Consider the following 13444-nt stretch of genomic DNA (forward strand, 5'->3'; position numbering starts at 1 on the left):
CAGCAGGAGTAACATTTGCTGGAATTCAGGAGTCCCACAGATTCATTTACATTGCAAATACTAGGTTGCACCAGCTTTAAAATGTGAATTCTCTACTAAGGCCACGTGCAAAGTAAAAACTTGCACATAGCTACTGATTCAAGGAGAATGTTCAGAGAAATCCATTTAATTTTATCATATGGTGTTTTAGTCTGATCATAAATTAACAGAGGTCTCATTCTTGACCAGTCATGGTTAAACAATCAAACAAGCCCTGTAAGCATTATAGAGCTACTATGCTCTTCCTTCTGGCAACAGTTTAACTAGATCCTATAAAATGCTTTCTTTGTTGTTTGCCGAGCTTGAAGCTTCATTTTGATTTCAGAGGTCTCAATGGTTCAGTTTTTTTTTTTTGGAGGTGTGACACAAATTACCCTTTATTGGGCAACTCCCTGACCAAAATGGTGCGTTGTCAATGCCAGTCTAGCATCCTGTTGATGAGAGAGTTTTGGAATTGCATGCTTTATCCCACATATTGGGACTGAGCCTTTTGCACAACTTTGTTTCCAGCGACCCATTATATTAAGTGGTCATCCTGGAACTATTGTGATGACTTTTATCTCTTGCTAGTTATGTATCTTTGTATTTTAAATAATGTTTCTATACTTGAATTTTTGTATAAATATATAGATAGATGTTTATCTTGCCCTTCTCACTAGTTTTTAGATTTAAAAGTACCCTCCCTGTAGATATTAGGGTTGAAAATGAGGACCCCTGTAAGATGCTGGGGTATAACCATGATGCACAGTATTTTGTTGCAAACTTTTGGCGAATAACAAATTTTGATGGACTTTCATTATGACTTTGCATTGGTTGTGTGGCTACTAGGCCTTCCAAAGACAGGCTCTTGTGCTTGTGTAACTAAGAAACAACTAAGTAGATACATGGGGTGCAGGGAACTCTGCTTTTCATAGGAACAAAATGTGAGCCGTGAACTAAAAAGTCTTACCTTGAACAATAATTAATGTATTCCTTACAGATACAAGAGTTCACTTGCTGTTAACAATGGAGTCTATATAGCCCTGTTCACTTAACTGCCAAGCCTTGAATCTTGTGTTTTCTGCACAGATGTGTCCTTCTGTGTAAAATTAGACCACAAAGATGTCTGTTTGGAGAAAAATTAGGTGGTGGGTTGTATTTGACCAAGCCTTGTAAGGTATGTCTCCAAACACCAGCTTTTTAAGAAAGCAAAAAGCTTGAGCAACCCTCAGAATCAGAGGGAAATGAAGAGATATCCCTTGAAAAAATGACATTGTAGAGCCATAAGTATATTTCTGATTTGTATGCTGCCTAGAGTATGTGTTAGTTTTGATATTTTCGTTATGTGTGTATATCTTAATACTGTGCCTGGTTGTACAGCATCACAGGGGATGAAAACATACTTAATTTGGTGGGAAACAACTAATCGAGTAATCGGCCAACTGGTTCAACGATTATATTTATTTTTTCAATGTTTTGTGTCAATACAAGCACTGTAACTATGTAACACAGGGATCCTATTCAAAAAGCACACTTCTTTGATTATTTTAAATGAGGTTCAGAAATTACGAACCTTATTTAATAAGGTTTTTTGAGTAGGACCTACACATTGTAACCCAGGGTGTGGATCAAAACAGTTGCATTGTAGTGACAGGGAAGGAAATGCAGACTGAGTAAAGTTGGTTTTAGGAATTGTGTAGGATATATGTTTAAAAAAGATTAACTGTTACTCAAACTCTCAAGATTGATGTATAAGAAGTATGTTGATTTGAAACTTCTTAAGTGTTGCCATTTTTGTGACTCCGTTTCTGTAAAACTTACTCCAGCATTAATATTTTTTTCTTTTTAAATTATTTATACCTGGATACTATTTTGTACAAACTGAATGGTGGTGTTTTTATTTTGTTGTTGTTGTTGTTTTAAGTGTACATAATACATTGCAACGTTTTAAATAAAATAATGAAATATGAATGAAATGTGTTTATATATGTATGGTTGTTTTTGTTCATTTTTGTTTTCCTTTCCTGACTGGTTTGGAGATTATGCTGTCAATAGTTTAAAGTTTAAAAGTCATTGGGGTGAAACTGGGTCCTGCAGGCTAGTAGTGTCACATGACACAAAATAGTTATAGCCACAAACTGGCCAACAGTCGGAAAACCCCTGCCCTCTGACGTCACTCAGCAGTCACTAATCAAAACCCTATTATCCCCTGACATCACAAGTTAAATTAAACTCCCCTTTAGGTTGTGACCTCCAGTGAGAAAGTGAGTAAATAGTTTTCCACAATATGTGTGAACTCCAGTCAATATTTGTATACTAGACCATTAGAATACAACCTCTTTTAATGTCAGTGCAGCTGTGGTTAATCTGAGGGGTGATTTATAGATCCACTTATTAATGTTACCACATACAATAAAAAATAAGTGAAATAAGTTTAAAGATACATCCACTAACTTTAAAGATACATTATTATCTAATGTTCCAAATAAAATAATGCCCAATTATTCAAAACTGTATAATGGATTTTTTATTAATCCCCAAATCCTGTACTCCACGCTCCAGATAAACTGCATACTGGGTGTTTCACACATTGAAAAAATATGAATTAAGTATAATGTCTACATTTAATGTGTAAAGAGTATGCATAGCAATTTTGGTGCACAGCTTGAGATTGCATGTTATCAAGCTTTGTGTACTACTTTGGTTTCCGTCATGTCAATGGTCAATTGTAAATATACTGCATGCGGCAGCAAAAGAATGGGTTATAGAAATGCCTGGACAGCTAACTGTAGCTTGTCTGGCATATGCCAGAAACACATGACCAATAAGTACAGGTTTTAAATAAGCAACTGGATTCTTGATCCTTATGATTTCTCGGCACCTTCTTCGTCCTCCTCAGCCTAACCTACCTTATCTGTCAACTGAATTTTTGGAAGGTAAGGAAAGTCCAGTGTCTACATGTAGAATGATTGTAATTAAGTGAATGCAGTTGAGATTGCTGAAAGGCAGACAGAAGTGTGAGAGAGAAAATGATTGTTGAAGGGCAAACAAGATATTCATGGCTTGGTATGGTTACTGATTTAGTTTAAATTGCTGGAAATATGTAGTATGTGCATGCATGTTTTTTGTTAAGTATATTCCATCTGCAGCATTGAAAAAAAATCTTTATTTGCTTCACAGCCATATTGTGGTTAATAAAGCAAATAAGATAAATTCTTGTTTTTTATTTTTCTTGTAAGACAAAATTTTGGTACAGTAGGTCAAAGTGATATTAGTTCAAATGTAGAGGAATTACTATTATTTCAATACAGAATTATAGGAAGTGGCAGGGCACAAGTCCTGCTGCTGTAAATAGTGTGTGGGTTGGCAAAGAAAAGGTTAAATCTCTCCCTGCTAGCAATCCCTGGCATTGCCATTTCCTAGGTAATTAAGTGCTAATTGGGGAGTGTCCACGTGTATATAAGGTAGGAGAAATCCTTTGTCTGGAGGAGGGAGTTAGGTGAGTGTGTTGGAGAGCTGTTTATTATTTTGACTACATGTAGTGAAGGCGATTGCCCAGCCTACAGCCGGTTTGTCTTTTGTTTGAACCTTTATTTTGGCCCGTTTGCCAGTTTGTTCCTGTTTATTTGTTGTTTTGTTTATTAAATATGCACTCTAGTGCTTAAACTGAAGCTTCCTTGTCTCCGAGTCTCTTTCCTGTCGATGACGTCTGGGGCTTCAGACGCTATCCTGTCACAGGACACTTAAAAGTCTTTCAAGCCTGAACACAAGATACTGACCCCGGTGTAACAGTGCATAACACTGTATAATGTGAATACAATGTTAAAAGTACATTCCCATGTAACAGACCACACTGTACTTATGGTAACTACATTAACAGAGAGTTTCTTCACCACTGTACAGGATTACAAAAAGTGCCACTGAGGCGCATGGCTCCACATCACAAAAAGTATAGCCAGTCCCTGCTTGAGAGAGACCCAGGACTGGATGGCAGGTGGGAGGTGTGCTGACAGCTATTAGAAGAAAGCTTCTGTGCTGCTTAAAAAAAATGTAATTATCTTACCCTTCAAAAGCAATTCAAAATCAGAATGTGTTTAGCTGATCGGTTTTTGAATGGAAGCTAGGAGTAGTATCACCGCCAGTTGTAGCAAAAAGCTTTTTGTACAGATTGATACTAAACTGATGCTGTTCCAGCCAATTGATGCTGCTTTTCGCATCTTTAAACTTAAATCCTCTTAAATTCTGTGGAGACGACATTCTTACAAAAGAACGAAACATTTGATCATCTGTATTAAGAGGTAGATATGAAGAGTGAAAATGTAAATAGTTCACTGAACTGCAGTGTACAGACTGTAGCAGCGGTGTGGGAAGTTAATAAACTACATATTGTAAGATAAAGAGCTGACTAAGCTATTGCAACAGTTCAATCAGCAAGAACTGCAATCACAAAGCCAAACAAAGTGACCCGGGTATGCCAAAGAAAAAGCGAATAGTGTTCACTATTAGCATAAGACATTTTAGCAGAAACAAAACTCTGGATACTGTTTTGAGAGTGAGGGTTTTGAACCCTGCAATAATTTTGGTCAAATATTACACCACGGTCAGCATGTATGGAGCATTGTAAATGTTACAACTTGCTTTATAATGCATATAAAGTATAATATACATTTTTATCCATGATGTTGAACACTCATAGAGAGACATACTTTTTGAGGTAAAAGTGTTATGTTGAAGGACTGCCTAAACGTTCATCTTCTTTACTTGATTTCTCACAGTTTTAGCTTTTTCTGTGAGACTAATATAATATTTATTAATTGCAGTTCTGTTTTTAAACACGGTCATCGTATGTATGTGCCTGTTACAAAATTACTTAAATGACATGATTTACTCCAGATAGTATATTGCACTTCCTAGGCTGGAGGCTGGAGCATGACAGTAAAGGAGGTACTGTATGGAACGGATAGAGAGAATTGCACTCGGTAGATGAAAGGACCCATATAAGTGCAAGCATAACAGACTACCTGAAAGTAAAGAATGCAAAGTAAGAGCTTTATTTAAACAAGAATGGTACCCTATCCTAGCATTGTATAATCTTTAAAAAAAAAAAAGGTTCATGTATTCTATAGCATGTGCTTCATTCAAAACTGCTCAGCTGAGAACTACATAGTAAATGGAAGATTTATGATTTTTTTGTATAAGCTATATAACCCATTTAACATGAATTTCTGAATATCTTATGATTGAGTGTTGGAATTATGATTGAATTTGCTGCATCAGTACACCCTCATTTAACTTCCCTAAGCCTTTTAATCTACTAAACTGTTACACAAGGTGTTTTTAAAGTATATCACCTTGAACATGTATTCTGTGATTGAGTAGTGATGTTTGTTTCCATGGTAATCTGTTATGGGTGCACTTATCAATATTATCTTTTGGTCATTGTGTTTTATGGTATGCTTTGCATAGCTTTGTTCTGTTTTCTGCTTTCACATCTCAGCTGTGTTAAAAGCGGAAAGCCCTGCCGTTGGTCTTCTGCATGGCATGAGAAAGCACCCTCTCTCCTGCCAGCTGTACAGGAGCTGGGCTGCGGTTTTGTTTTGTTTTGTTTCTTCCGGAACACTGTTCTAATTTGTTTGCTGTATTGCTGATTACGTTTTGGCTGCCTGTATACTGGAGCTGTGCTATGCTGTAATATTTGTTTCAGTGAATGTTGCACAGAACCGTTGAACAAGAGTTGTCTTTAAACCAGTGTGAAAAGGTTGTTCTTCTTAATATTCAATTGTGACATAACAGCAGAAGCAACAAGTTGTAGTTACCAGTGAGTTAGTGAGTGACTGGCTGATGCTGAGGATCCAGGAAAATGCTTAAATACCATTTTTGTTTGGCATTTCTTCAAATTGTTTAAAGTCTTTCATCTCCTCATTTTAAATTGGAAAATGTGATTCTGTGACCTCAGCTCTGTTGTCCTTATTGTGTGAAGAGTTGTATAAAATATCATTTTTATGCCTTAAAGAATAAGTAGTGGGGTTCCGAAAAATATAGCATGTGTGATATATATATATATATATATATATATATATATATATATATATATATATATATATATATATATATATATATATTCCTTCAGGTCATATTGAGTGACACAGTGATCAGTCCTGATGTATCCTATTGTGTGGTTTGTTTGTTGAAGGAATAAAACTCGGAGATCGCCTTTGGGTATATTCAAGCAGATAGGTCTTTCTTTATTACACACTGCAGTATGGAGGCTACGTCTGCTTTCTAGGCTCAATAGAGCACCGCAAAGTTAGAAACATAAGCTTTTAACAGGGGTCCCATAGGAGGAGTGAAGCGACATGGTGGGAGTTCCTGAGCCCCTGGATAGGTTCTAGCAGCAGGACAACATGAGCACACAAGCAAATAAACTACAAGTTACAATGGTGCTCCTCCCTGGAGCAAAACAGTAAGACAGTGATAGACAAAGGTCTGAGTTGTTCAGGTCTGGAATTCTTCCATTTACCAGAGCCAGCCTTAGACCATCCTCCCAACCTCCTTATGCCATCTGTGTCCTTGTACCAAGCGTTGCACCAGGAAGGGAAGGAACACCTTATCTTTCCTGGTACCAGTAGGAGAGACACCACCTGCAAGAGAACCAGACATACAGAAAGAGGCCCCATGCTGCTGAGAACAGCATAGAAAGATTCATTGAAGGACGTTACTATGCCAACGGCAAAGTTCTAGGGAGAAAGTTTTGAGAATGACATGAGAGAGTTTAAGAATATTAGGAATAATAGGAATTCACTTGTTTTCCAGGTTTGTTGAATTAATGCCCAGTCAGTAACAGGGGTTCCAAAAAATAGAGTTACAGGTGTTTAAATAAAAGTACCTGTAATTTTTTTTTTCATTGTTAACATCCTGACAACTTTTTACATGTTATGCAAGACGGCTACCCAATTTCTCATGGCAGCCTGAGTAAAGCCTAAACTGCAAGGTTTAGATTTGAATGCATTCCTGATACGTTCAAAAGATTTGGAGATTATAGTTAGCATGCCATCTAGCTATTCTTGAATAAAAGGTAAAAATAGACCTATAGTCTGTGTTTGGTCGGCTGAAAACTGTATATATTCCAACGTAGGCTAAAATAACATGCCTTCTATTGGTTCTGAGGGGTTGCATAACATTGTTATTAGATTTCTTTGAGAAGCAGCTTAATTTGTTGATATCTTGTCCATACAATGACGATGAACCTTTGTTTTAGGTTGTTTTAATTCTAGATTCCATCCATAGTGTTTGGGATTTGTGAAGCTAAAAATATTACCAATGACTCAAACAGCAAAACAATAAACCTTGTGAAGTGCAAAAATAAGGAATGTCCAACATGAGAAAAGTCCTATCCCCATTAAAACAGAGGCAGCAAGTGCAGCCTTGCTTGCAGGATCCATAAGCCTACCTCTGGTCACCCCTTAGCAAACCTTCAGCTTAGTTATGAAGGAAATGGGTTGTCAGTGAATTGGACTTTGATACCACAAATTTAAATGCATGAATGCTGGGTAATAATACAAGTGCATTCATATATTACATCTATCCATATAATACCCTATCCACACCACCCAAATAATTCACGATCAACGCATGTTGAAACCACAGGATTTCCATTCACTTCATTTACAAAGACATTTTCAAAGCATGGTGATCTCTCATTATAGAAGAAGGGTATTAGGTGTTTAATACATAAAAAAAATATACAATAAACTTAGGGGATTTATTCAAATAACATTTGAATCAGTAACAAAAATAGTACAGCCGGAAGATTCAATTGTAAAACCTCAACAAGATAAGTATGTTTGCGTTTGAGTCTGACAGTTCATATTTAAATGGACTTGTCTTTAAATGTTATTATGCTTTTTCTTTGTATGACTTATACATGAGTTATAGAAAGCAATTGAAAAAGCAATGCAAAGTTTTTGTACTACTCAGTAACAAGCTTTAATGATATGCACCTTTTTACAGCTCTGATTTAATGAGAGTACTTACAGTGTAATCCACTACAGGATAAAGAGACTGTAATGGAGTGTGAGTGTCATGCACTTTGTAAAACCAGTCTATAAAGTAAAGCTAATTTTATAACAAGACATTCAAGCCACTGTAGCAAGCTTTTACAGAGGTCAGGATTCGAGAAGGGATTAACCATATTGCATATACTGTATAAAAGGAGTTTAGGTTGAGAAGTAGGGACAGACCGCTTAGCACATAATTCTGTGATTGTGAGGATGGAACGCCATACTTTTGAGAATTGTCTTTAACTGCACTGTAGTGACACAGCTATTACACATGTTTGTGTACTTACCAAGCAACAGGATGCTAAAATTCAAAATGAATGATGTGGTCAGTTGCTAGAATCTTTTGTACTTACACTGTATTTACAAATGCGGTCAGGTAATTACAATGTAAGTACCATGTAATAACACATGTTTTAACAATCATATTATTTTCATGTAATAATAGACAATGTAACAAAAGTGTTAGATACAGTTTACTTAATGTGCCTGTATTTGAAACTGTCCTATAGCTTTTACATATGTCACCCCTTCGTGACCAATCATTCAGGTCTAAATATATTGCATAACAATGTGTATTGCCCAATTGCCCATGTGGAAAACACCAGCTCTGTATCCATTTCCTATAAAACATCAGCAGAATAAAACAATGATCAAAGGACACTGATGAATGTACTATGTGGAAGATACTGTGTTTTGAGTTAATCTGTATTGTGCAATGATTCAGGGCTAGTTTTTTTAAATCTCCGCTCAGAGACTATTATTCCATCCCCCATTGGATCAAAGATTAAAGTAGTTTAAAATTACTTTTTTTACTGTTGCTTTTCATTTTCACAATGTTTTAATTTATTCTGATTGATTCTTTTTACTATTATGTGGGTTTTCTTTTTTATAAGAATGTTTTTATAAGAATGTTTTTACTTCAAGGGCACAGCTATGAGGCCTCAACAATGTGTAGATTTCACCCAAAAGAAAATAATTGTGTCAACACCTTATTGCGGATTACCTGTTGCAGGTTTTCGATTTGTACAGTACTAAATGCTGTAGGAGCATCCACACGTTTCTGCTGTTGGAAGAAGCTCTTAAAACATATTAAAAGGAAGAATCGTAATATCTGAATACCACTACATCCCTGTTAAACAGGCAGTGAATTATTTTGAGATAACAAACTTTAAAAATATATATTTTCATGTAAATGGCTAGTTCTGAACTCTTAATTAAAAATTGTTGAGCTATTCTACTTTTTTTTATTAAGAAATCTTGTCGCTATCGAAAATAAATAAGTGTTTAGTACACTATACCATTTGATACCACAATGAACTGTGATAGTATTGAATGAGACTATATAATGTTTATTCTTTAGTATTGCTTTTATTTAATCTGGTTCTAAGTTCTATACGCTTGAGGAGAACTAACCCTAATCGAATCAGTGAAAAAGGTAAAACAGGATCTAATTTAAATCAGTACAATCTGCATTTATATTAAAATTGTTCATGCATCACTGTCCTGTTACGGAAGATGGATTGACTGTTGTATTTTCCAGTGATTGTGGAATGATGAGAGACCAGGAGTCTGTAAATAAAGGGAAAGTTAAGTCAGTCTAGCTTGCACGAGGCCAAGTTAAATCTCCATGCATTCCATTGTGGTATAAAAAGCTGTTTAATAAAAAGTCCTTTTAATTTTTGCTTGTCAGACACCCTTATGCAGGGCGACTTACAGAGGTAACACGTTATTACACTATAGCTAAGAGATTACAATATAGCTCAGAAAAAAAACAATACAGCTTTTTGTTTGGGGATTTTTTTTAGTTTATGTTTGTGCTTTTTTTGTCAAATAAAATGGTTTTTGCAGTTATTGTGCACAGTTTGTTTGTTTCTGTAGGTTGTATGCAGTGTGCTTTGTATTTGTAGTGTATACGTGCAATTACTGTTAAACTGCAAAAAATGTTCGCCTTGCTTCACTCGGCACCATACATTCTCAGTCTTGGCTACCTTGCTCTGCTCAAAGCCCGGGGAGAAATTTGATGTATTCAGAGTTTTAATTGATTTAAGTCATGTTTGTAATGTAAACTGTTTCCTGTGATGTCCCGTCTACCCGAAGTTGGAGCCCACCCAAATTTCCATTCCTAGCTACGCCATGAACAATGATATTATGTAAATATGTTTTTTTTTGTGTGTGTAAGTTCTCTTCCCTTGGTGCATAATGGTAACACCTAATATCTTTCACAAAAATAGGATGGGGGGTGGGGAGGATTGTGAAAACTGATCTGGGTGAACTAAATTGAGATAGGTGAGTTTAAATACTCTCATGAATTTGCATCTCAGTCCATTGAATTGAATGGAAAGCCAAGGGCTGCATGTGAACCATGACCATACGTTTCAAAGATGAATGCCTTACCATTCAATTGAAGAGCAAGCTCTATAGTTGAGAGGTAAGTACATGTCTGATGCTAGTGTCATTGCCTTGTTTGGAATGCTTTTAAAAACTTAACTGCTACTTTGATGAAAAATAATCACTAGTCCAGCGAATAGATTAGACCAAACATACACTTGATTTATGCTAAGTTTACTTTATATTCAGTTTAGTTGCTTATATCGCTTCAGTCAGGGTACTGTTAAGAAAAGTAATTATTGTTTTTTGTGATAGTTTATTGGTGTTTTTGAGAATGTACCGCATTTTTAAGGTCTCAGTAAGGGATTGCGTTGTGGGTATGGGAAGGGTGTTCATAGAGCATGTGCAAGACGCAGTCAGCATTGAGAGATGCTTGTTGTTACTGCTGATGTGATGACGTTGGCACATGTGGAGAGAGCTTCTGTCCCATACTTTAAATTGATTGCACACAACCTCTTGCAGACCACTTTAACAGAAATTAAAGTAGACACAGAAGTGTCAGTCAGAATTGGGTAGTTGTGTGAAACTGAAAGATGAATACTGTTTGTTTTATTGTAACCCCATTTTGCACCAATTTAAAATTGCTGAAATACATATATAGTGTGGTTCTGTAATTACATATTTTATCAGTAGGTAAAACTAGCCAGGGTACGACAGGTGCATTAAGCTCCCACCTTTTGCGACTGTTACAACTCAAAGATGTTGTTCTCCAAAAATAAGTCACAGGATCTAATTTTATTTTTCCTGTTGCTACAAAAGTATAGACTGTAAATATATATGGTACATGTATTTTACTTATAGCAAATATTTTTTCATTATTTCAGTTTTTTTGTGTATGTATAGGGGGGTCTTACATGACCAGCTCAAGGTACGTTCTGCACTCACTCGTTACTGGAATAGTGGCTTGCACTCAACTCATGTATTTATTTTTATTGTATTGTTTAGCCTCCTGTGCACAATGTTTTTAATTGGTTGAAGTGTCCAGTAACTTTCCTTTATAACAAGATAACAGTTCAACACACAGTGATCCAGTCCCTAGATTCGTGTGTCTATGTTAATGAAGCAATAGCAACAGGGTGTCAAGTATAAGCGTCTTCCAAGTGGATAAAATGTATGACAGGTTTGAGGATTTTTTAACTGTACATATAAAGGTTGTTTGCATGGAGGTATCTTAGAAGAAATTGTAAAACTCATTTATACATCCTTGTAACCAAAATGAATCACATATAGCACTGTGAAAATATGTTTTTATAAATAGGTCTTCATATTTTTCAGGTTTGTTGTAATTTTAAAATGATACAGAGATGTATAGCATTACAAAAAAACAAAAACATTTATTTCTTGATTCTTCTAATGAAAAAACAGAATTGGGTGTGTTTATATGGAAAATTACCCTCTTTGGAAAGTACCAGTAAAATATGTTGATGCCGGTGGGTGTTTACTGCTAGTTTACATATTTAAGCTCTTTCAGTTAAACAGACGTTTCCTGTCAAAGACATTATCATACTCCCCCCCATGGTAAGATTGCTGTTAGAGGAAAAACACAGTGAGGTTATGGCAGCTGCAACAAACAGGTAATGCAAATAAAAACTTGATTGGTCAGAAAACTGCTTTACTTAGTAGTAAAAATGAATTATGCAGGCTGTGCTGAACACAGTAATAATAAAATATGCATTGTTATATAATGGTTGAATAACAGTGCTTATAGTAAGACACTGAGTTTATATCAGACCAGATGAATCGTTGCCCATCCTTGGTGTTAGTATCTTTCTCGACATCCAAGCTAAACCAATGTTAACAAAGAGATACAACAAACAGACCCCAGAAATTGTGTCAGTGTGAATTGAAAAATATATATTTTTAAAATTTTGTTTTATAATTTTTAATAAATATTTTACTCCTTTTTTCTCCCCAATTTAGAATGTCTAATTACTCAACCAGCAATTTCCTTACAGCTAAGGGAAATATTTTCAGGTGTAATTAAATCATTGATGCTTGAGACGTCCGGTTTAGGAGGTACTGATAAATCAATTATAAGCCTTTTTTCTGAGTATTTTGTGGTTGCCACTCCTATGGGGCTGATGCAATAGACAGGAATAGGAGGGGTGTTCACAGTTACTTTTTTTGCTCCGTCCTTTACAGGTCTTTTCTCAACCATAACAAAGGAACAGATTGCTCGGCCATACCCCGATAGATACCTTCAGTCACGTCCCCTTTGGTAGCGAGTGCTTTTTTTTTGTTGTTTTTTTTTTTTTTTTTTTTTTAAACAGATTTTATCCCTATTTTACTATATATGTAAAATAAACCTGGGAATTTTGTTTAAAGATAAAAACCAAAACTGCGGAACACTTGTAGACATTAATTATTTCCACATCACGTTGTCAAATATGTACCAGTCTTGATCATATTTTTGTCAATAGCAATTTTTAATATTTGTATCGATCTGGTAGTTTTCAAACCTGTTGCATCGCCTCTGTGTCATTGACGTGTGTGGTCATATCACTGCGAAAGTATCTTGTTGCCCAATGAAAAATCACATTGTGCCTGGTGTGTGGCAGCCTTAAGACTTGCTGCCTTGACATCCGTTTTATCATAAACATACAGACAGTAATTTTAAGGTGAACACTGGGTGGGGGGGTTCTCGTTTAGGTTGTCTAATGTCATTGAGGTCCACAAGCGGCGACGCTTGGCTCTTGTTGAGGAAAGGCAGGACATCCTTTAGAGAAGGGCAAGACAGAGAAGACCCAGCATATTCAAACCCAGGATTGCTTTTTTGGGATGGATTGTCCTCACAGCTTGCCTCTCCAGCGGCGTCAGCTGTGATGTCGATGGCAGCCCTCCTGTTCCTGCTGTGAGTTTCACTTTTGTTCGCCACCGCAAGTCCTGCCACCTTTTCATCACCTGGTTAACTGTCCTCCTGGTAACACCGACAGCATTGACTTTTTCCACTATAGAGGAGCATATGGCCTCTTTGGTAG

The sequence above is a fragment of the Polyodon spathula genome, chromosome 6 (assembly GCF_017654505.1).
Source record: "Polyodon spathula isolate WHYD16114869_AA chromosome 6, ASM1765450v1, whole genome shotgun sequence".
Taxonomy (NCBI): Eukaryota; Metazoa; Chordata; class Actinopteri; order Acipenseriformes; family Polyodontidae; genus Polyodon; species Polyodon spathula.